A 21,957-nucleotide genomic window follows, 5' to 3' on the forward strand; every position below is an offset into this window, starting at 1 on the left:
GGGGGGGGTACCTAGACGGGCATCACTCCCACAAAGGCCAGTAGGCCAATTGATCGTAATTCATAAGAGGGGGGGAGCCACCGCAGGAACCACCAGGAAGGGAACCAATGGGGCAAAATCTATCTATAACGACGAGGAGACAACTCCAACTGAAAAGAACAGAAGGAGTCGCCTCGCGGTCGAAATGGCTGGCTGGGGACGCCAGGCGACATAATAAGATCTCAATATTTATGAAAATACGAGACCGTAACAGCCAAAAATAGAACAAAACCCCACAAGAAGATGGTACTTAACTTAGAAATGGTAAAGCTGCTCGACGCCATCACAGATGCAGAAAAAATCCAAATGAAATGGAAGAGCACACAAAACAAACAGCGAATTCACGTGCTAGAAAATGGAATGAGGTAGGTGGCGCTGGTGTCGCCGTCCCTGGCGGGTGTTTGGTGTGGGGGCTGTAACGGCTCACCGCTCTGTTCCGGGGATTTTGATAGGGAGAGATCTTTCGAGTAGGTTTCCGTGGTAGTGGTATTTCACTCACCCCTCCTTATACCGACGCCTTCCTAGAAGACGCTCGACTGGGGTAGTAACCCCAGCTTTCCTGAAAGCTCTTTTTCTCTGGTATATCTAGCAAGGTTATACCTAGAAATTCGTGCTGTAATGGAATTTCACCGGCTGACACGGGACTGAACTCAGAAATATTACTTTTCATGCTTAGGGTGTATTGAAAATGATGTAAACTGCATTTTTATTGAGTTTTTCATCAAAAAACCTCCAAATTTTGATAATTCTGCCATTTTGGAGCCATATTTTCTTCCGTCGGATCAGCTCTGGCGACACATCGTAACCCTGGAACATGCATCGTAAACCGGAAATAATTTCTGATGAATATATTTGAAAAGTTTCGTGGTAACGTGTCTGGAGAGGAAAACAGGACTCTTAGTCATACCTATAACACTGCATATTTGTTCTGGCTGTAAGTACTGCTGTACAAAGTTGATTCCTTACTGGCAACATTTAAGAATACATACCTTTATCCTGATTAAAGATGGATTTTGCGTGTCCTCAGACAGTCTGAAGAATGGTAAGATTTTATCATAGCCCCAGTCACGATTACCTAATCGTTCCCAGTGGTCATAGTCTCTTCTGTTCCCCTAACATAAAGCATATAGTTTATACTACTGGAACCACCAATAACTTTGCCTCGAGACAAAGTTGCACCTGCAAGTAACAAAAATGTGTAAATGATTGTAACAAATTAGTAAAGTACTGTACAATGCACTGCACATACAGATATTTCAGCTCTTCAATAACTTAAAGTCAAAACAGAGGATAAATGCCACACCAGTGAGCAAAGATGGAATATGCTTGTGAAATCATGTATAAAACTTTAATGTTATATTGAAAATTAGTATTTAAAAATAATTCACAAACACTAAGTTTACAAATACTGTAGTAAGTTTTCAGTTTTGTGCTTCACCTACTACTTGGAGATTCTGCGTGACCGGTCACTCTGGCCAATATCAGTCTTCAATTCCTAAGACTGGGTTGTTTACAAGATAGATGAGGATGCTCAACATTCCTCCTTTTAACCCAGGTTTTCCTAAATGATTTGAGTATATACCTCTATTTGCAGCTGAGACTATTTAGGTACCAAATTTTGATGCCTTACATTTTGACATGCCTATACTGCCAGTATCATCTACTCATAGGTTTGCCATTACCTCTGTACCATGGCCTCCTGCAGTCTCACCTTCAAGTTTTGTTTGCAAGAAGGTAGTGAGTACACCATTATTGCATTACAATACTGTACTTAATTAGTTATGTTAAAATTACATTTTAACAAACACTTTAAACACTGGCCACAAGGTAGCAACAAAAATATGGCCTCACTTTTATAATATGGAGACGAAAATTTTTTTAACTGGGCTTACATCTGCTTTACACACTATAATATACAGCACACTATAACTTACGCTAAAAATCTAAAAACTAGGATATAGTTTAGTTTGTTTCTTTATTTACTTATGATTTGTATAAGCATTACAAAACATGGCTTGAGTGAACCTACTTGAATGAACCTACCTATGTTCTACCATTGCAAGGCATGATGTTGAAGAAGGCTCTGTTTTATACTGCCAATCCATATCTGAAAGCTGGAGGTAGCCAACCAAACCAGGAATCATCGATATTTTTGTTTCTTGTCCTCCAGCTTCTAATAAAGCAACAGTTACATTGGGATCTTCCGAAAGTCTTGAAGCTAAAACACAACCAGCACTTCCACCACCAACTATTACAAAATCATACTCCTGCAATTTCATAATTTACTACATTTACTTTTACAATACATTTGTAACCTTTTGCTCTATTTCAACTATTTTTTCTAAGTTGATGAAATAAAAATTACTGGGAACATGCCTGGAAAATGTAATTTTGAATCAGTATGTCAGTCTATGGTGTAAATGCAATTAGTTACTGTACATGATTTATAAGACAAATTTTCAAAAATATAATTACCATGTACAAGACAACAGGTAGATATGTTTTAAACAAAACTACAGACCTAAACTTTCCTCATATGCATACAGAATACAGTATGCAGAATAATTTCTATGACAATTTGATTTCTACATACTCATCATAATGTTAACTGACTAAAAATTACATTTTTATAATAAAATAAAGTTTTACATATACTTACAAATAATTACATAGCTATTAGTTTCTACTTTACTTGGCAGCTAAAAATTTGAAAACTGTAGTAGCGCTCTTTTGTTTTGGGTGAGGGGTTGTGGGCAGTCTGAAGCCTGTCCCAGAGCAAGAAACAATCCTTGGTGAAAGTGGTGAAAATGAGGTTGTTTGAGCAGATTTCTCTTCTGAGGTAACAGCCTCAGGAAATCTACAAGAAGGATCCTTTGATCGGACGGAAAAGCCCGAAGATTCAGAGAATCTATCATCATCCCCAATTGACTGGGAACCAACTGAGATTTCTTGACATTGATAAAAGCCCCAATTCCTGGGCAAGTTGAAGCATCTTGCGAGGTCCTCTGTGCACTGGGATCTCGAGGGGGAGCGGAGTAGCCGGTCGTCTAAATAAAGAAAGAAATTTATTCCAATTAGATGGAGCCATTTTGCCAACAGTGTGAGAACTTTATGGTTTTAACTTGAGGGCTGTGGAAGCATCCACAGCACCCGACCCTGTCCTGGAAAACAAACCTCAGATGCTTCCCTGATTCCAGGTGTACTGGAACGTGGAAGTATGCATCCTGCATATTGATGGTTACCATCCAGTCTCCTGATGGATGGCCATATGACTGACTTGTTCGTTTCCATCTTGAACTTCATGGTCAAAATGAAGGAGCTCAGAGCCCTGACACCCAGGACAGGTCTCCATTCTCCGATGACTTGGGAATGACAAAGAGGCGGTTGAAAGCCCCGTGTTATCCTTTCCATCTCCACAGCTTGTTTCTCAAGAAGGGCTGATACTTCTCAAGACGGGGCAAAACCTCTTATGAATGCCTATTGAATAGGCCTCCTAGATGATGGGTGAAGTTGTTAATGGAGGTTTCTCCCTGAGATGGGATTGCATATCCCTCTTTAAAAACCTTTAGAACCCAGAGGTTCCAAACACCTGGCCTCCCACCTGCTCCAAAAATGGAGGAGTCTTGCTCCCCTTTTTGGAGGACAGAGTCCTTATTTGCAAATACTGTTTGGGTTTGATTGAAGGTTTTTGGGAGGTCCCCTGACCGTGCCACCTTCACTGTAGGTCTTGATTAAAAATGTCCTCTGTTTTTTAAGGGCTGCTGAGCCAAAGAGAGGCAGTCCTGCCAGTGAAGATGATGAGGGTGCTTCTATGGAACTCTAGGTCTTTTAGCTGATTGTCTGTCAAGGAGGTCTTTGTTGAATTCTTTTCTAAAGTTCGGGCTGAAATCACTTGTTCTAAGTCGCTTGAGGAAATAAACTGGTTCTGTCTAACAGGGCACAAAAAGAAGGGATGATCTCTGATTGGGAGTTACTCCCTGGAGAGGTTCCAGTGAACAAACACCATAAATCCCTTTTCCTCAGGAGGCCTGTCGTGAAAATGGATGCAAGCTCCTGTGCGCCACCTCTCACCGCTCTGTCAGCGCATGAAAGCACCCCAACCAGTCCGCAGCAAAGTTCTCCTGTAGAGAAACACAATCTTCCATCTTTTTGCTAGAGCTTGAGTCCAATAGAAAAAGCTCAGGACCTCAAAGACCTTAAAGACGTCCTCAGCCTTGATCCAATTCTGAAGTTGTAATAAAACCAGGGCAATGAGGAGAATGCCGAACGACCCTGGCATCGGTAAGACTGGAGAAGTCTCCTTGGGAGGAGGCAGAAGCTCCCAAAGAAGGAGCTTCCCCAGTGGAATACGACATATACTTCTGTCGCACCAGGCGAGAGGGAAGAATACAAACCACTGCCTTACCTAATGTCTCTTCTCCGCCAACCAGGTATCGAAGAAGAAGAAAGCACCATCTGATGCAGCTTGGAAGTCCCAGGCTGCCGTGGTTAAGAAGGCTGAACCCAGAGAAGTCGAGAATAGCTGGAGAGAAGAAAGTCGAAACAAAGCAGACTGAAAAATATCTCAACAGAGCTGAGTAATTAGAAGTTGGCTGTTCCTCATCCAAGGTTCCTCTTCAGAAGAAATAGGGAAGTAAGAGGGTCCAAAAGGTCCTGTGGTACCAACCCCGAGGCTTCTGAAGGAGGCTATGAATGCTATCTAAGCGTTGTTGAATTGGCACCAAAGACGGGTCCTCAATCACATACAAAACAGCACCTATCAAGCTAGTTCAACTGCTTGGTCCACTGGTGGCACTGGGTGCTTGACTACAACAGGCGTGACAAAGAAGGGTCTACTGAACAAGGACATTTGGATACACAATTGCACTTGGCTGGGCCTTTCACTGGACACTCAGGTGTTCAGACATCTCGTGCCCAGCCATACACTGGAAGATCAGGAGTTGGATGCTTGGACAACTGGCGTCCATGCACTGGATGATCTGACAATGGGCACTAAAACAGAGCTCACTTATACACTGGGCAATCAACTCAAAACACTCAGACACTGAACGACCGCTTACTGGGCGTTCAGACACTGGGCATTCATATGATGGGCACTAACTTATAGGGCACTCAAAAACTGAACGTTCCGATACTGAACACTTGGAAACTGGGAGCTCAAACACTGGGCATCATGCACTGAGTGTCTGAATACTGAATGATCAGACTTGCAGTGCTTACAGCTCACCTTAGGCACAAACGGAGCCTGATGGGAGGATCCCAGAAACTACAAGAAGGAGTTGGACTGAGCTCTCTCCAAGCGCTCGTTTACACACAGGTGGGTCCCTGTCCATCGTAGAAGAATGCCTTTTCAATGGCCGTGACACTAGAAAAGCGCCAACTATGCTTTTTCGCCCCATTGGAAGTCCGAATCACTGGAAGATAAATTATGCATGTAAACGGATGTCATTCCAGTGGCTGTCCACCAAGTCCTGGGATCTCCGTGGAACAGGCTTGGTTGAGGAAGCGACTACCTGTGGGCAAACCCCACCGACCTCCTTGGACTGCCAGTTTGCTTCCAACCAGGTGAGCAAGGGGAGTTTTGCATGGACCTTGGTCTAGGAGCATCGGTGGGACGAGTAGTCACCTCCTCCACTAACACTGCACTTGACACTGTATTAGCACCAACACTGATACTACTGAATTTGTTAATCAAGACAGTGACCGAATTTCCAATCTGGGAAATGGTATTGACTAAAAGATCAAATTTCTGATCAACTCAGCTTCTAAGCTGGCAATGGCATTGGGTTCAGAAGAATAGGTGCCAGGAAAAACTGTCAGAGGACTTGAGATGGGGAAAAAACAGTCACAGGTGTTGAGGGGACAGGTAAGATAAACAACATCAACCCCAGAGACAAAACCTGACTAGCACAAGCCTTAGCTTCAGCCCCAGCAGTAGCCTTTCTCAGTCTGTCACGTTGCAATTTCTCTAAATGTGCATGCAAAATCTTCCATTTCCCTTATCCCAATCCTTGCACATTCATCACAGTTAAGTTCTGGTGAGCAAACTTGCTCCACGAAGTACATATGGCATGATTGTTGTATTTAGCTGAAGTGAACCTAGTCTTTGCAGCCTTTACTGCAGTATCTAATGCTAGACAAGCTAGAATCTGACATGATTAGTCAAAAAATATTCAAAATCAGGTAGTCACAAATTGGGAATCCTGAATTAACTAAGCTAATTAATAGTCAGCACTGATACCAAAAATACAGAGTACTTCACAAAATGAAGAGAATCTGCAACCATCCAGTGAAAAACCAAAAACCAGAGCTGCTCAATAACCAATGTTTAGTCATTGACATGCAGAAATGAATTGAGCTCTTTAGCTGTGTTCTACCTATCCTTCCCCCGAAAGCGGGCGGGGCAGTCTACCTACACCCAAAACAAAAGAGCACTACTGCGAATTTTGGATTTTGAGCTGCCACGTAAAGTAGAAACTAATATTTATGTAATTATATAGTAAGTTACTTATATAAAACTTGAAATTTCAATACTTTAGAGTAGATAGAGGGGAAAGGCCTAAGTCTTAATCACACCAAAATGACATTTTTATAAGAAAATAAAGTTTTCTATATACTTACCAAGCAATTACATAGCTAACAGTTTCCTACCACAGCAGACCAAAGATTCAAATTTTGCAGTGGCGCTACCATCGCTAGTGTAGGTGACAAGGATCCCCCCAATATCTGGACTGACAGGTACTGTACAACTCAGCGGGAAACATCAATTCATTTGAGCCAAAATACATCCATCTGTGGGGAAAGAGGGAGGGCTCCGATTACGTAAATGCTTGGTAAGTATATTTATATAAAAAAACTTTATTTTACTATAAAAATATCCTTTTTATATAAGTGACTTACCAAGCAATTACATAGCTGACTCCACATTGAGAGGAGGCAGGTCAAATGGACATAAAACTAATCCAAAACATTAAGAGATAATGACTTTGAACTAGAAGTCTGCTAGTATTGAGACAATGCTTGTTGTACCTCACCTGGTAAGAGTGCCGCTACAGGTAAATACTGTACTGCTTCTGGTCGGCATCATCTTAACCTGTAGAGGGCATGGCGTATTGACCAGAGTCACCCCTACTTTAGTGGGCACTTTGCAGCTGTGGAGATACGCTGACAGCTGACAAGACAAAATGGAGGTGACCTGCACCACAATAAAAACTAGGCAACCAACACCCCAACCATAAAAAATCTGGCGGGTGCTCCAGGTACGCTTGTACCCCCAGGCTTCCAAACAACTCAACATATAAAAAAAAACCAAGGTGAGGAGACAGTAGGGGGACAGTTCGGCCCCTATGCTTCCTCTCCTAACACCATGCCAGCCACGGATAAAGGCCCTAACATACTACAATTATCAAAAACTGCTTCCACATCTTTCAGGTAGTGTGAAGCAAACACAGATTTCGATCTCCAAAAAGTTGACTGGAAAATGGAAGACAATGACATACTATGACGGAACGCAAGAGAAGTGGCGACAACTCGAACCTCATGAGCTTTTACCCTCAAGATCTGGAAGGTGTCCTCTTGAATCTGAGAATGCGCTTCTGAGATAAGGCTCCTTAAGAAAAAGGAGAGGGCGTTCTTAGAGAGCGGGCGAGATGGGTTTCTCACCGTACACCAGAGGTTGCTAGAGGAACCCCCTGATCTTCTCAGTCCTGCGGATGTAAAGCCACAAGGTCCTCACTGGGCAAAGAAGTCTCTCCTCTTCTTCCGGCCCAAGAATGTTCTCCAAGCTCTTAATAAACGAGCGGGGTCAGGGACGAGAAAAGTCCTTGTTCTTAGCAAGGAAATCAAGCGATAAAGTGCGAACTGCGCTTCCTTGCACAAAGCCAACTTTCTTATCCATTGCTTGGAGTTTTCCTTACTCACCTCGCTGTAGCCAGCGCTACAAGAAAGAGAGTCTTCTGAGTGAGGGACTTAAAGGAGGCAGCACGAAGTGGTCCAAAAGAGGAGCTCACAAGCCACTTTAAAACCACGTCCAAATTCCAAGGGACTGAAGAGTGATTATCTGTCTTGGAGGTCTCAAAAGACTTGACAAGGTCAGTAATATCTTGGTTTGTAGACAGGTTAAGGCCTCTGTGCTTGAACACTGAGCTAAGCATAGCCCTATATCCGTTAATTGTAAAGGGTGACAATCTCCTAACAGTCCTGAGAAAGAGCAAAAGTCCACAATCTGAGCAACTGAGGTTTCAGAAGAAGAGACATTATTTGTGCACACCATCTTCTGAACACTGTCCACTTGGACTGGTAGAGCTTGCTACAAGCAGCTCTTCTATATCTAGCAATAGCTTCTGCAGCCCTGTGTGAAAATCCTTTCGCTCTGACGAGGCTCCTGACAGTCTGAAGCCTGTCAGGGCCAGAGTGGACAACCCTTAATGGTACATGTGAAAATGTGGCTGTTTAAGCAGCGACTGTTCTTGTGGAAGAAGCCTCGGAAAACCCAAGAGAAGTCTCAGCAGGTCTGGAAACCGCTCCTTCCTCGGCCAGAAGGGAGCAACTAGTGTCATTGAGATATTCCGATGAGAGCTGAACTTACATAACACCTCCCGAATCATCCCAAAGGGGGGGGGAAAGGTGTTGACGTCTAGGCCTGTCCAGTCTAACAACATTGCATCCGTCATCCAAGCTAAAGTGTCCGGGACTGGCAAGCAAAAGAGAGGAAGTTGGTTGTTCTTTGAAGTAGCAAAGAGATCTATGGAAGGCTTGCCCCAAAGCCTCCACAGATTGCTGCACACTGGAATACAAGGTCCACTCTGTAGGGAGACCCTGGTGACTGCGGCTGAACTGGTCCGCCAGAACATTCATCTTCCCCTGCACAAAGCAACAGAGTATCTTGACATGATTCTGCTCCGCCCATAGAAGAAGGTCCGCCCATAGAAGAAGGTCTTTGGCTGCCTCATAGAGAGTGGAAGCATGGGTGCCCCCCTGCTTGCAAATGTAGGACAAAGCTGTGGTGTTGTCTGAGTAAATCGCAACTATTTTCCCTGATACGAGTGGAGAAAAAGCTTGAAGGCCCAGATGAATAGCTTTCAACTCCTTGACGTTTATATGTAGCAACTTCTGAGCTGCAGTCCACGTCCACACCTTCCAACTCCCTAACAAGGCTCTCCACCCTACGTCTGAGGTGTCGGAGTAGAATTCTAGGTTGGGGTTCAGAGGAGATAGAGGGAGTCCTTTCTGAAGTCTCTCCTCGGATAACCACCATCGGAGATCCTCCTTGATCTCTGAAGTTACTGGGAAGACTACGGAGTCTGACTGAGTCTCCCGGCACCAATTTGCCTTCAGGAAGAATTGCAGGGGTCTCATGTGAAGTCTGCCCAACATCACAAAAGATTCCACTGAGGCCAGAGTTCCAAGAGGGCTCATCCACCAGAGTGCAGAACATGTCGAGAGACTGATAAAACTCCTGCACAGTCTGGAGACATGACTCAACCTTCTTTGGGGAGAGAAAAGCCAAAAAAACTTGAGAGTTCAGAGTCATCCCCAAATACAGAATGCTCTGAGATGGAGTCATTTTGGGCCTCTGCACATTTATCAAGATGCCTAACTCCTTCATTAGGCAAAGGATCCTTTGTAAGTCCTTTGTGCATTGCTCCTCTGACAGAGAGTAGAGAAGCCAATCGTCCAGGTGTAATGACACATTGATCCCGATAAGATGAAGCCACTCAAAACTGGAGAACTCGGCCCCAAAAGATGAACCTCAAGAACTTCCTTGAGTCCAAGTGGATGGGCATCCTGCATGTCCAGGGTGACCATCCAGTTGTCCTGATGGAGAGAGAACATGACAGACCAGTTCGTCTCTATGTGGAACTTGGTCTTCGCCACAAACAAGTTAAGAGTGCTGACATCCAAAACTGGTCTCCAGCCCCTGGAAGCCTTGGGGACAACAAAAAGCCTGTTGTAAAACCCCTCTCACAAAATGTCTACAACTTCCTCCACTGCTCCTTTGGGAAGGAGAGAATCCACCTCTTGAGCGAGGTCCAAAAACTTCTTGGACCCTGCTGAGTAAGTCGTCAAGGTGATTGGCGACTTTGAAAGCGGAGTCTGATTGAAAGGAATGGACTAGCCCGTTTTCAGAACCTGCGCTACTCAAGGTTCTGCAGCCCTGTAACTCCATTCCTCCCAAAAAAGGTGCAACCTGGCACCTACCGGGGCACGGAGGACACGGGTCTCATTTACTGGTGGCTGGTTTGGCCAAAGACTTCTTAAATGTCTTCACTGGAGGATGAAGGTTCGAGCAAAGTCTAGACTGGGTTCTAGATCCTCTTCCACAAAAGGGCTGAGACTGCAGAGGTGAAAAAAGGCTTGGAAACTACTGCAGGAGCTACATTGGGATGCTTCGACGATAGGGTCAGGAGATCAGTAGTCTATTTCTTCTGCAGATCCGAAAGAACTTCTTTAACGGTGTCCTGGGGAAAAAGGTAAGACTTATCAAGCGGAGCGAATAAGAGAGCCAACTAGAGATCCAACTTCTGGATAGAGGTCACTCCTTTAGTAGTAACCAATGCTCTCGCTTCTTCAACGAGCCCAACGCATATAGCGATGCAAGTTCAGCCGAACCGTGCTTCACTGCTTTGTCTGCGCAAGACAGAACATTAAGCCAGTCCAAGGCAAAGTCTGCAAGGGCTGGGCAGTCTTCAATTTTCCATGCCAAAGCCCCCACTGTCCAATCCAGGAAACTAAAAATCTGCAAAACCTTGAAAATATTACGAACAAGATGATCCAGTTCGGGAGATGATGAAGACTTTTGCCAAGGCGAAAGCAGTACGACGTGATGCATCAACCAAACCGGAGAAGTCCCCTGGGAGAGGCAAAAACTCCCAAGGAAGCTGCTTCCCCAGTGGCATAAAACCTGTACCTCCTCTTAAGAAGCTTCAAAGGAGGAAAGGCAAAAGTAGCCCTGTCAGCAGCTCTCTTCGAATTCAACCACTCATCGACCTCTTTCAACACTCTCTTCGAGGAAGAGGAGAGGACGAGCCTAGGAAGGCAAGAGTCAGAGGCAAGATTCTTTATCAAAAACATAGAGGCAGGGGAGTCTGGAGGAGCAGGTTGGAAGAAGTCCTGGGAGTTCAATAACAGAAACCTGAGGAGACTTGAATAAGCCGAGGCAGGCGCCGAATCATGGTCCGCTTCTTCCTCCTCTGACGAAATAGGAGAGAGAACTAAATCCTCGGACTTAGGAACTGTCCTCTTCTTTAAGAAAGTCATCAAATCCTCCAATTGACGCTTAATCAGAGCCAAAGAAGAATCCTCTTAAGGAGACGAAAGAGGGAGAGGCAGTGATGGCGTCAGGGGCTTAGAAGAAGGAGTCGAACTATCCAAAGTCGGCGCTGAGCGAGAGGAAGCTGGTGTCAAACAAGCAGGCGCCTGAGACTGAGCAGCTGGCGCCAGGCACACAGGAGAAGGCAGGTACTCAGGAGCGTAAGAGTGCTTGGGCTGAAGCGGTGAGCATTTATTACAAGAGCGCTTAGGAGACAAGATCAGACGATCTTTGGCACCAAGAGACTCCGGACTATCCCAGGCTGCCTGTCGGACCTGAGACGACGAAGGAGGCAGATCAGCAAAACTGCAAGAAGGTTGGGGACTAACACTGACTTCCTTAAGTCTCTTAACAGGAGAAGGAAAGCTGTCCACAGCTGCAGAATGCCTCTTCAAAGGATGAGAAACAGAAGACCGATGCCGACGACACCTTCCATCCGATGACAAATCTTCTGAATCAGACATACGATGCGCACTAAACGAGACACCTTTCCAGTGGCGCTCAGCTGACACATGGGAACGTGCAACAGGCTCGATGGAGGGGACAACTGCCCGTGGGAAAACCCTATCAGCCTCCCTTTGACCTCCGGTATGTCTTCTCCCCGGTGCAGTGGAGCGGGACAGGGACCTTCGTCTAGGAGCACTGGTAGGACAGACAGCTGCCTCCTCAGAAAACACAACACTCACTTTGCACTTTACTAGCACTGGGAACACTGGTAGCACAGACACCTGGAACAGAAGCTTTATCAACAAAAGCCTAAAAGATAAACCACGATTCATGACCGTATTGGCCAAAACTCTAACTTCTTATCAACCCCTAGACTCGAGACTGGCGATGGTGTTGGGATCAGAAGCATGGGGAGGCAGTAAAGGAGTATGTGGTAAATCATTAGGAGGACTCAAAATTGGAGAAACAGAAGGGATAAGTGGGGAAGAATCAGTGCTACCCTCAGCCAATGAAGGCAAAGGCAGCTTCTAAGCTAACTCTATGCTCCACTCTAAGAGCAGCCTTCCTCTTCCTATCTTTATCAAGTTTATCAGAATGGGAACGATAAACCTTCTAATGCTGAGAATCCAAATCCTGATACTCTGACATGTAATCTCGCCATTACAATCTTGTCCCCTACATTTAATACAATAATTATACTGTAGTGTGAGAATCATACATAATCTTACTTAATCTAGTTTACATCCCTCAGTACAGAACCGAATGCTAGAAGAACTAGAATCTGACATGCCAAAATAGTGAAAAATTACACACAACCTAATAATTCACTAATTGCAAAAAGACCACACAAAATCTGAGTACATCACCAAATACAGGAAACCAATCAACAAATGATGCAAGGTACTGCCCAAAACCACCGATGTTGATTGGGAGCCGGAAGAAAACGAATTGATGTTTCCCGCTGAGTTGTACCTGTCAGTCCCGATAGAGGGTAGGACCTTGTCACCTACACTAGTGACGGTAGCGCCACCGTGAAATTTGAATTTTGGTCTGCCGTGGTAGGAAGCTGTTAGCTATGTAATTTCTTGGCAAGTCACTTGAATAAAACTTAAAGAAACACATCCACTGCTCAATCCTGAGGGCCCTCAAAGGAGTTGTCATTGACTGGTTGTTCATGTTCATCTGCAAGCTAATAAGGCTACATTTGAGCGCTCCTCTAATCCCACAGTAACTGTCGAACTTGTGGATGTAATGGCCACTCTGTATGTAGTTTTGTTCTTCTGAGTCCCCAAATTGCCAAAAACACTGCCCTGACGCAGATTGAATTAATAAACCAATACCATGTTCATTTCACTCAAAGAAGCAATCTTTCCACTATGACTTTGTTTCTGACCAGGGATAAACCTGCTATGCATCTTTGATGGTCTTTCCACTGTCCTGACATCTAGTAAGCTTTACCACTGTCATTACACTTACATACAACATTCTATGTTGTATGTAAGTGTAATGACACTAGTCAAAATTCTGTTTCGTGTTACATAACAGAGAAAAAAAACAAAACCTGGATGTAAGTTTAAGAATAAAAAGGTCAACTCTTGGTTTCAGCATCCCTCCTACAGAACCTGGCAACAATAATGATCCTGGATTACTTACAAGTTTAATGAACATTAGCTGTAAGTCGTAATCTCTTATGTCGAGACTGTATTGTAATTGAACCTGATTATTCTGATAAAATCCCTAGTGAGGCCATGTTTCCAAACAAAGAAAGCCCTTACTACTTAGGTGGCTTCCTTCAGGGCTAAAATTCTTCAAGAGGCAAGTGCCTTTTTGGCCTTAGGAATACTGTTGACAGAGTTGGACAATTTGAACCAGTTGACTTAGTAGAAAGATTTCTTGCTCCTAAAAATCGACACCATCCACCTATGGGCAACAAATTCCCTGTGAATACTTATAAAAGCGGGCGCTGCACAAGAGCCCAAACAAAGCACCTTGAACAGCAATACCTCCTCTGTAAATACACCTCGAAAGAATTTGTGTAACTGAGGATGTACTGGTATGAGAAAAATGACCCCTGCTCGTCTACCAAAACATCTGATCGTTTTTTGGAAAGTCACTAAAACCATGCTGGAAAAACCAAAAAGCATGGGGACACACACCAAGTTATCCAGTCTCAATGAGTCTTACAATGACCACCAACCTCCAGTTGCTTATGGAGCTAGGAAAAAGTAAAAATAAAAATCCCAGTGAATTACTGCCATTCTCTCTAATTTACAGTCACCACAAACAAACTCTGAACACCCCCTTTAAATGAACAAAAATCAGAGCAATGTTATAAAAATGGAAAATAGGCAGTTTTGTTTTATTACCTTTTATTCAATATTTTGACATTTCTCCATTATTTTTAAGTATCATCGTGCGCAAAAGTCCGTTCCCTTGGCCACCCAGAGAGTGAACGCGAATCCAGTGACTATGAAACAACAAAGCAATTGAACAAGTAACCAATGGAAGACCCAACAGATGTCGCACCGTGAGGACATATGGGAACATGAAGGAGGAGTGGGAAGCAGCTATTTTTTCTTGAGCATAGAGTAAAGTTCCTATATTTCAGTACCATGAAGAAAGTGAACGTAAAGTTTTTATTGTTGATGATACTGAGTTTGAGTGTAAAATGTGCAGTTAAGAAAATATGCGAAGTAAATCTGAGAAGAAAAGTGCTTAGGAAGTCAGTATTCATGAATTAGTATTTCCTATAGATTACTATATCTTATCAACAGACGACTGTCCACAAGATCGATACAACATTTCAGCCTCAGTGTTTATGGTTTATAAGATACGATCATCTGTAGGGAGTACTAATTCATGAATACTGACTTCCTAAGCAAAACCCTTACGATCACTTTCTTAACGATATTAGAATATGGAGACTTTACTCTGTGCTCAAGAAAAATACCCACTCCTCTTGTTCAACCACTTTGTTGTTTCATAGTCACTGGATTCGTGTTCACTCTCTGGATGGCCAAGGGAACGGACTTTTGTGCACGAAAGTACTTAAAAATACTGGAGAAATGTCAAAATATTCAATAAATGTAATAAAACAAAAACTTTGCCTATTATTTTTTGTTTTTATAACATTGCTCTGATTTTTGGTCATTTAAAGGGGGCGTTCGGAGTTTTTTTGAGGTGACTGTACAACCTCCTACTAAAGAAAGACTTCTGCTGGAGAAGACAAAGGAGCAGCTGTAGGAGACTAAACCAGTGGAGGGTAATCTAAAAGGAATCATAACTCTCCTTCACTGCCTCCACCACATAAAGTTCTGCTCCTAAATCTCTCCAAGTGTGCCAGGAGGCCTGCAATTGGCCATCTACCAGAGCATAAGGGCTGAACTTATCCCCTGAAAGGTATAACATAAGACTTGCATCAATATATCCTCCCTTATTGCCTTAACCTGTGCAGCATAAGTGATTACTACAGATAAGAGCATAAGTCTTATTTCTTCCAAACTGAGTTGGTATAAGCATGAAAACATTAGCCTGCAACATCAGAAATCAGTTAAAAACTAATTCTCTCCTTGCTAAACTTCCACTGGCACCAAAACTATTAAACCTGGCCTCACAAAATCCATAAGTTGGCACCAAAGACACACACTAAGCTGGCACCTAAACCTCTCTAAGCAGACAAGAGGCATTATACTGAGCAAAAGTTCAATAAAAGGCAAAAAATTCAACAAGCTAAACAGAGACTCCATTTTAACATGTCCAAAGCACTTGTCAGTCTCGAGTTTGTCTCTTCACAGTAAAGAGAAAAGAAAACAGAATCTTCTACTGAAGACGGTTTAAAGTGCTGATTAAGCGTCTGTATCGCAAGAGGCTGTGCTCAGCAACTTCATAAAAACCAGAAGACAAGCCCCAGAAGACCTAAAGGGAGCTTGGTGTGCCAGAGTATGAGAAAACATATGAAACGTGCTCTAATTGAAGGAGAAAACTTGGGTTCTCTTCTCTTTTACTTTAAGGGCACTGAAATACTTGAAGACAAGAGAGACCTATTCTCTATGTGGCCTCTTTCCTCAACTAAGTGAGGATGCAGCAAAGCACAATGCTCCAGCATGCACTGATCAAACCGAAGATCCTCCGATTCAAACTCTTCTTCCACCAGAGGGCGACAGGAGGTGACATGAAGTGACACCAGGTGACAAGAGGTGACAGCAGCCAAGCACCCACATCGCATCCACGACTTGATGAAAGGGAGACAGGGAAATGCAGTCTGAAGCAGTTCAATTCAGTGTAAGAAAATGAGGCACCAAAAGAAAATGGGAAATGTTGGGAGGCAGGGAAAGAGGGGTTACAACGATTCTCCTGCCTTGTCCAAAAGGGAGTCAACAGACTTGAGAGCATTCCCATAAGACACATCCTTAGAAAGCTATGTAGCCAGAATAATATCTAGCTTGGAAACAACAGAAGATACTGTAACCATGGTAGATTTAGAAAGAGAAACATTAATCGAGGCAGAAGTAAGAGATTTGCCAACATAGTAGTCGAAGAAAAAGCACGTAAAAGAATGAACAATTGCATTTCAGTGGAGAGAGAGGAATGGGCTAGCAGACAAGGATTTGGAATGAGCAAAAAGATGAAGAGATTGGTTGAACAATCAACTGAGTAGACATAACAGAATAAGTGAAACTCGCTACAAACACATTTTTAATAAAACTGTCTATCTATACCTATATAATTAGTCCTATTGGTGCTAACCACCTCATACTAGGTGCCACCGATGGCAGAAGTCACATACGTATTGAAGATTAATGTTTACCAAAACAATCTTTCGGCTAACGCATTATACGAGACTATGAGGATGAAAAATGGAGAGGCAGGTGATGGAGGGCACAGAACCGAACCAGTTCCCTGGCAGTGAACTCTTCCAACTGTCACAGGGCAGCCCTAGGCTTGGGCTACAGACGGGCGAGGGCACTGACACCTTACCTCTTACATGAGAACACAAAAATGATCGCACACTATGGGGAGACTTGGACTGGTTCCCTGACCAATTCAGACAAACCTTGTACTGACCAAAATAAGGTTTAGGTCCTGTTTTAAATTCTCAATACATTTTTCCGAACCGAAAGGGGGCAGCAGAAGGTGGAGCTAAAGAAGAAGCCTCAGTACTAACTAAAGCATTAGCAAAGGAAAAGCCTAGACTGAGTATGGATAACTACAGACGAAGGACATGGAGAAGGGGGAGAAATGACAGGTTGATAACCTGACCTAACTAATTGCTTCACAATCTATCTGCTTCCCTTTTCTTCCTGTACTAATGAACTTAAGCAGAAAGTCCTTCAAAAATCCCTACTCCCTCACATCTATTCTCAAGATCACACTTTATACCATTGCAGCCAGTGTAAACAGTGTGTACAGTATCTCCTAAAAAATCAACATTCTGCTAACACAGTACTCATTCCTACAGAACCTGACATTCTTGGCTTGATTCCTGTGGAGGCATCTTAGGAAAAATAAATGTATTACAGTACTGTGATAGCAGCGAACAGCCATCAAATACCAACAAGCGCCTATGTACAATGGCATCAAAGAGAATTCTGACAAGAGCTAAAACATTCAAAACACACCTGGTGGAGAACATGTGCACTAGACAGTCATCTGGGCAGCCATTCGATCTTTTGCTTGAATGCCGACTCACCTATTGGTGTAGAGATATAGGCTAACTTTAACAGTGGGTAAGATTCATCCCAAATAATAAGATACTGGCTTGCCAACTCATGAGGTGGCCAGATATACATGGATTGATTAATAGCACCATATGAAATTAACAACCTTGACAAGATTTTTACCAAAACAAGAGAACAAAAAGACCATAATCCTTGGAAATGTCCATTACAGTAAAACCGCAGCAGAAATTACATATTGGACAAAATTTCTTTATAGTGGTTGATGCACATTTCAAAATAGCTCAAGTTCATAAATGAATACTGTGACTGCTTCAGTAATTTGAAGTCATGAGAAATATTGTTACCTGTACCTTGTCCAAATCCAGCAGGTACTCTAGCCCAGAGCCTGCTCTAAAGAGAAAAAGGAGGAAAGAAGGGAGCTCACATTCATACCTTCAGATATACACTAGGCTAAAATACTTGGGGGAGATACTTTTCTATCTAATCAGAGCTTGGTCTCCTACACTTGTTTAGCAGCCACCTGAGGTCCCTAGAAGAAGGTCTCCAAGGACTTGTGAGCAACAAAACAATATGAATGAAGTACAAAATAATTTTTCTATGCCAAACATCTGCCCTCATTATCTGAAATACTGAAAAGTTCTTCCATGAAACAATCACCAATCACAAAAGATGGCCCACTTTTCTTGATACAAGTTCTTGGAGGAACAATGAAGGTATCCAGACATCTCTCTTCAAGTCCTACAATAAAAGCCTCTATTGCAAGGTGCTCTGGATAACTTCTAGCCCGGTGACATCTGCAAACATGTGGCTAACACAGGAGAGTGGGCCAAGGGGAGCCTCTCTCAGCTCTCAGTGTCTTGATCAGAAAAGTCAGCAGATCTAAATACCGCTGGGCTTGCAGCCAAGAAGCCACTAGGATCATCCTCAGAGTGGTTTTGATGAAAACTGTTTATCGCCCTGCAAAGAAGACTGAAAGGTGGAAAGGTGCAAATGTCCAGATGGTCCCAGAGGAGTCTTCCACTACCTCCCAGAGATCTGGAATTGGCAAAATAGACAGAAAATTTCTGTTCAGCCTGGTTGCAAATACTAAGCTGAGCATCACTGAGCCCCAGAGCTCAAACAGCCTTTCTACTACATACAGTTGCAGAGTCCACTTCATTCCTACCGCCTGATCCTGAGAATTGATATGGCCTGCTAAGACATTCCTCCTTCCAGGAATGTTTATAGCCAAAAACTTAATAGTTTGGCAAACCACCAACTCATGGATCTACAATGCCAACTGACATAAGAGCAAACACATCTCGGAAGATATGGGACTAGTCAGTCATCCAGGTAAGAGCAAGAGCATACTCCTCAAATGAGCACAAGACGAAAACCTTGTGAACACTTGTAGGGTTGTCGCAAGTCCAAAGCACAGAACCTTGAATTGGTCTACAGTTCCTCTGCAGGAAAAATGGTGAAACTTCTGAGAGTCCTGATGGATGGGTACTTGAAAGTAAGCATCCTTCAGATCTATGGTAAGCAAGAAGTTGCTCTCCTTGCAGTACTGCATGTGCTGTTTCCATCTTTAAATGAATCTGAAGAACAAGCTCATTAAACAGGGAGAAATCAGTCACCTGTGTCTATTATTATTATTATCATTAAAGTAGTTTAACCAGACCACTGAGCTGACTTTCAGCTCTCATAGGCTGGCCGAAGGATTTGATTAAAATACTAGGTCAAGGCCTGAAGTCAAGCGCTAGGACCCAATAGATCATCCGATACAAAGATGAATGAATTAAAATTAAATTAAAAACTGCACATAGGCACATCCTCTCATACAATAAATACATTTACTCAGACTTCCTTACATACATACCCCCAGTTGCTTTCTCCACTAGTAAGAAGCAATGGTAGAATCCTGGGTACCTTTCTCCATTATCTCTAACTCTGCTGACAGGATCAGAGACTTGGGCAAATCCAAAGGATCAGTGTTTACAAGGAAAGGGACTATGGCTCTTAAATGGAATTCTGTACCTGCCATGAAGGACTGATACTATTCAGGGTTCTGCCCCTGATTCTGTAACATGGCCCAATATGGTATTTTCATAATAAAATTAAGTTTCATACATACTTACCAAGTGATTACATAGCTATACTTCCTACTCGTGCGGCAGTTAAAAATTTGAAGTTCATGGTAGCAATTTGTTTGTTTATAGCGTAGGTAACTACCCATCCCTCTATCGGGGAACAATAGGTAAAACATAACCATGATAGTCACTTCTTTTGTGCTAAATGTCCATCAGAGGGGAGAGGGAGAGCTCTGATCTTGTTAATACTTGATAAGTATATATGAAGCTTAATTTTATTACGAAAAAATACCATTTTCACATGTGTAACTTACCAAGTAGTTACATAGCTGAATCCTACATTGATAGGTGGTGGGATAAATGGACATATCCTGTTCCAAAAACAATCAGATATGAGGATGAATTTGCAACATAAAAATCTGTTAGCATTGATAAAATGCTTGTTGTAACCTTACCTGGTAAGAGAGCCATAGTAGATGATTACTGCCTTGGTCTGTGCTCATCTTGGCACGTAGCAACTTAGCGGAATAGCCGTGATAAGTCCCTACTTTTGAGAGGGGGCTTTAGAGTGAAGGAGCCCTCCAAACACCCATAAAGCAACAGAGAAGAAACTGCCCTTGCCCTGGGCGCAGTACCAAAATACAATAGACCAAGTAAAATAGTTACCCATAACAGTAAAAATAAAAACCATCATACCACTACCACAGACTGGTGGGCACTCCAGGTACAAGTGCCCCTCGGCTCCTCAAAAGTACTTGACACCCAAAAACAATTCAATGCAAAGAAGTTAGGATAGGAAGGGTTGCTTCCTATGCTTCCTCCCCCAACACCAAGCCAGCCACTGACAACAGACCTAAGGTGCTGCAATTTTCGTACATTATTTCAATTTCTTTAAGATACTGCAGTGTGAGGCAAAAATGGAATTGCATTTCCAGTATGTCGACTGGAGGATTGCCGAGAGTGACACGCTATGCCTAAAAGCATATGAAGTAGCGACAGCCCTAATATCGTGCGTTCTCAGGAAGGACATCATCTTCAATTTGAGAGTGCACCTCAATGATAAAGGTTCTAATGCCTCAGCGCCCTCACTGGGTAAAGGACCCTTTCCTCCTCCTCCTCCGGTCCTACAATGTCCATGAGGTTTTTAATAGACAACAAGCGTGGCCAGGGATTAGACAGGAATCGTTCTTAGCCAAGAACCCAAGCATGAAGGTGCAGACAGCATCTCCTTAGAGAAACCATTGCGCTTGTCTATAGCCTGCAACTCACTCACTCTCTTGGCAGTGGCCAAGGCTCCTAGAAAAAGTCTTCTTTGTCAAATTCTTGAGTGAAATGGTACAGAGGGCCTCAAAGGCAGGACACGTTAACCATTTAAGCACTACATCTAGGTTCCATGACACAAAGTCATCCTTCACCTGTTTAGTAGTCTTGAAAGACTTAATCAGATCCGTCAGGTCTTTACTAGAGGCCAAGTCCACTCCTCTACGCTTAAGACTGATCCCAGCATAGACCTATAGTTGATGGAGAGGGTCCCTTGGAGGTCCTGAGAAAGAGAAGAAAGTCCGCTATTTGGGTTAGTGGTTTTAGCAGACAAGATGTTATTTCTTGGCCTGGTAGACTTACACCTACATCTACAAGTAGCTTTTGCAGATTGCTTTGAAAAACCCTTCACTCTAACGAGTCTCCAGATAGTCTGAAGCCTCTCAGAAATAGTGGATAGTCCTTGATGGAACTTCCAAAGATGAGGCTGTTTGAGATGTTGTTGACTTTGAGGCAGTAACCTTCGGAAGTCCACAAGAAGCTTTAGAAGGTCCGGGAACCATTCTTTGGGAGGCCAAAAGGGCGCTATCAGGGTCATCGATACACTGCTGTGATTCTTGAACTTGAGACCTCCCTCACCATGTTGAATGGGAAAGGCGTAGAGGTCCAGGTTCGACCTGTCTATCAGCATGGCAACTGTCGCCCATGCCTGAGGGTCTGGGACTGGCAGAAAAAATAGAGGAAGACAGTAATTCTTCGATGTGGTGAACAGGTCCACTGTTAGCCTGCCCGCAACTCCCAGAGGCTGTCACAGACACTTGAGTTCAGAGTCCACTCTATCAAGAGGACTTGACCTCGTTGACTTAACCTGTCTGCCAAGACGTTCATCTTTCCTAGATGAATCTGGTGGTAAGTCTGACCTGATTCTGATCTACCCAGATGAGCAGCTCCTTCGCTGCCTGACAAAGGAAGAATGAGTGGGTTCCACCCTGATTCCTAATATATAGAGCACCACGGTTCTGTTCACTACTGCTGTCACAAAATGCTTCAGGCCGAGATGAATGGCAGACAACTCCTTGGCGTTTATATGTAGCTTCCTTTGCTCTGGAGGCCAAGTGCTGGAAGCTTCCAGAGTGTCCAGTAGAGCTCCCCA

The 21,957-nt window shown here is 43.4% G+C and overlaps 1 protein-coding gene across 2 annotated transcripts in view; it reads right to left on the reverse strand.

Annotated features, from left to right (window-relative positions):
- The window catches only part of LOC136853411 (uncharacterized), an 84,555-nt gene that overhangs the window by 57,648 nt on the left and 4,950 nt on the right, over positions 1 to 21,957 (reverse strand). The window contains exon 2 of one of the 2 annotated variants that reach the window (XM_067128920.1): positions 6,661 to 6,831. The exons of the other annotated variant lie outside the window; for it this stretch is intronic. The gene's annotated coding sequence lies outside the window, so the exon portion shown is untranslated. The remainder of the gene's footprint in view (positions 1 to 6,660; positions 6,832 to 21,957) is intronic. 2 annotated transcript variants of the gene reach the window in all.

The sequence above is a fragment of the Macrobrachium rosenbergii genome, chromosome 27 (genome assembly GCF_040412425.1).
Source record: "Macrobrachium rosenbergii isolate ZJJX-2024 chromosome 27, ASM4041242v1, whole genome shotgun sequence".
Lineage (NCBI taxonomy): Eukaryota > Metazoa > Arthropoda > Malacostraca > Decapoda > Palaemonidae > Macrobrachium > Macrobrachium rosenbergii.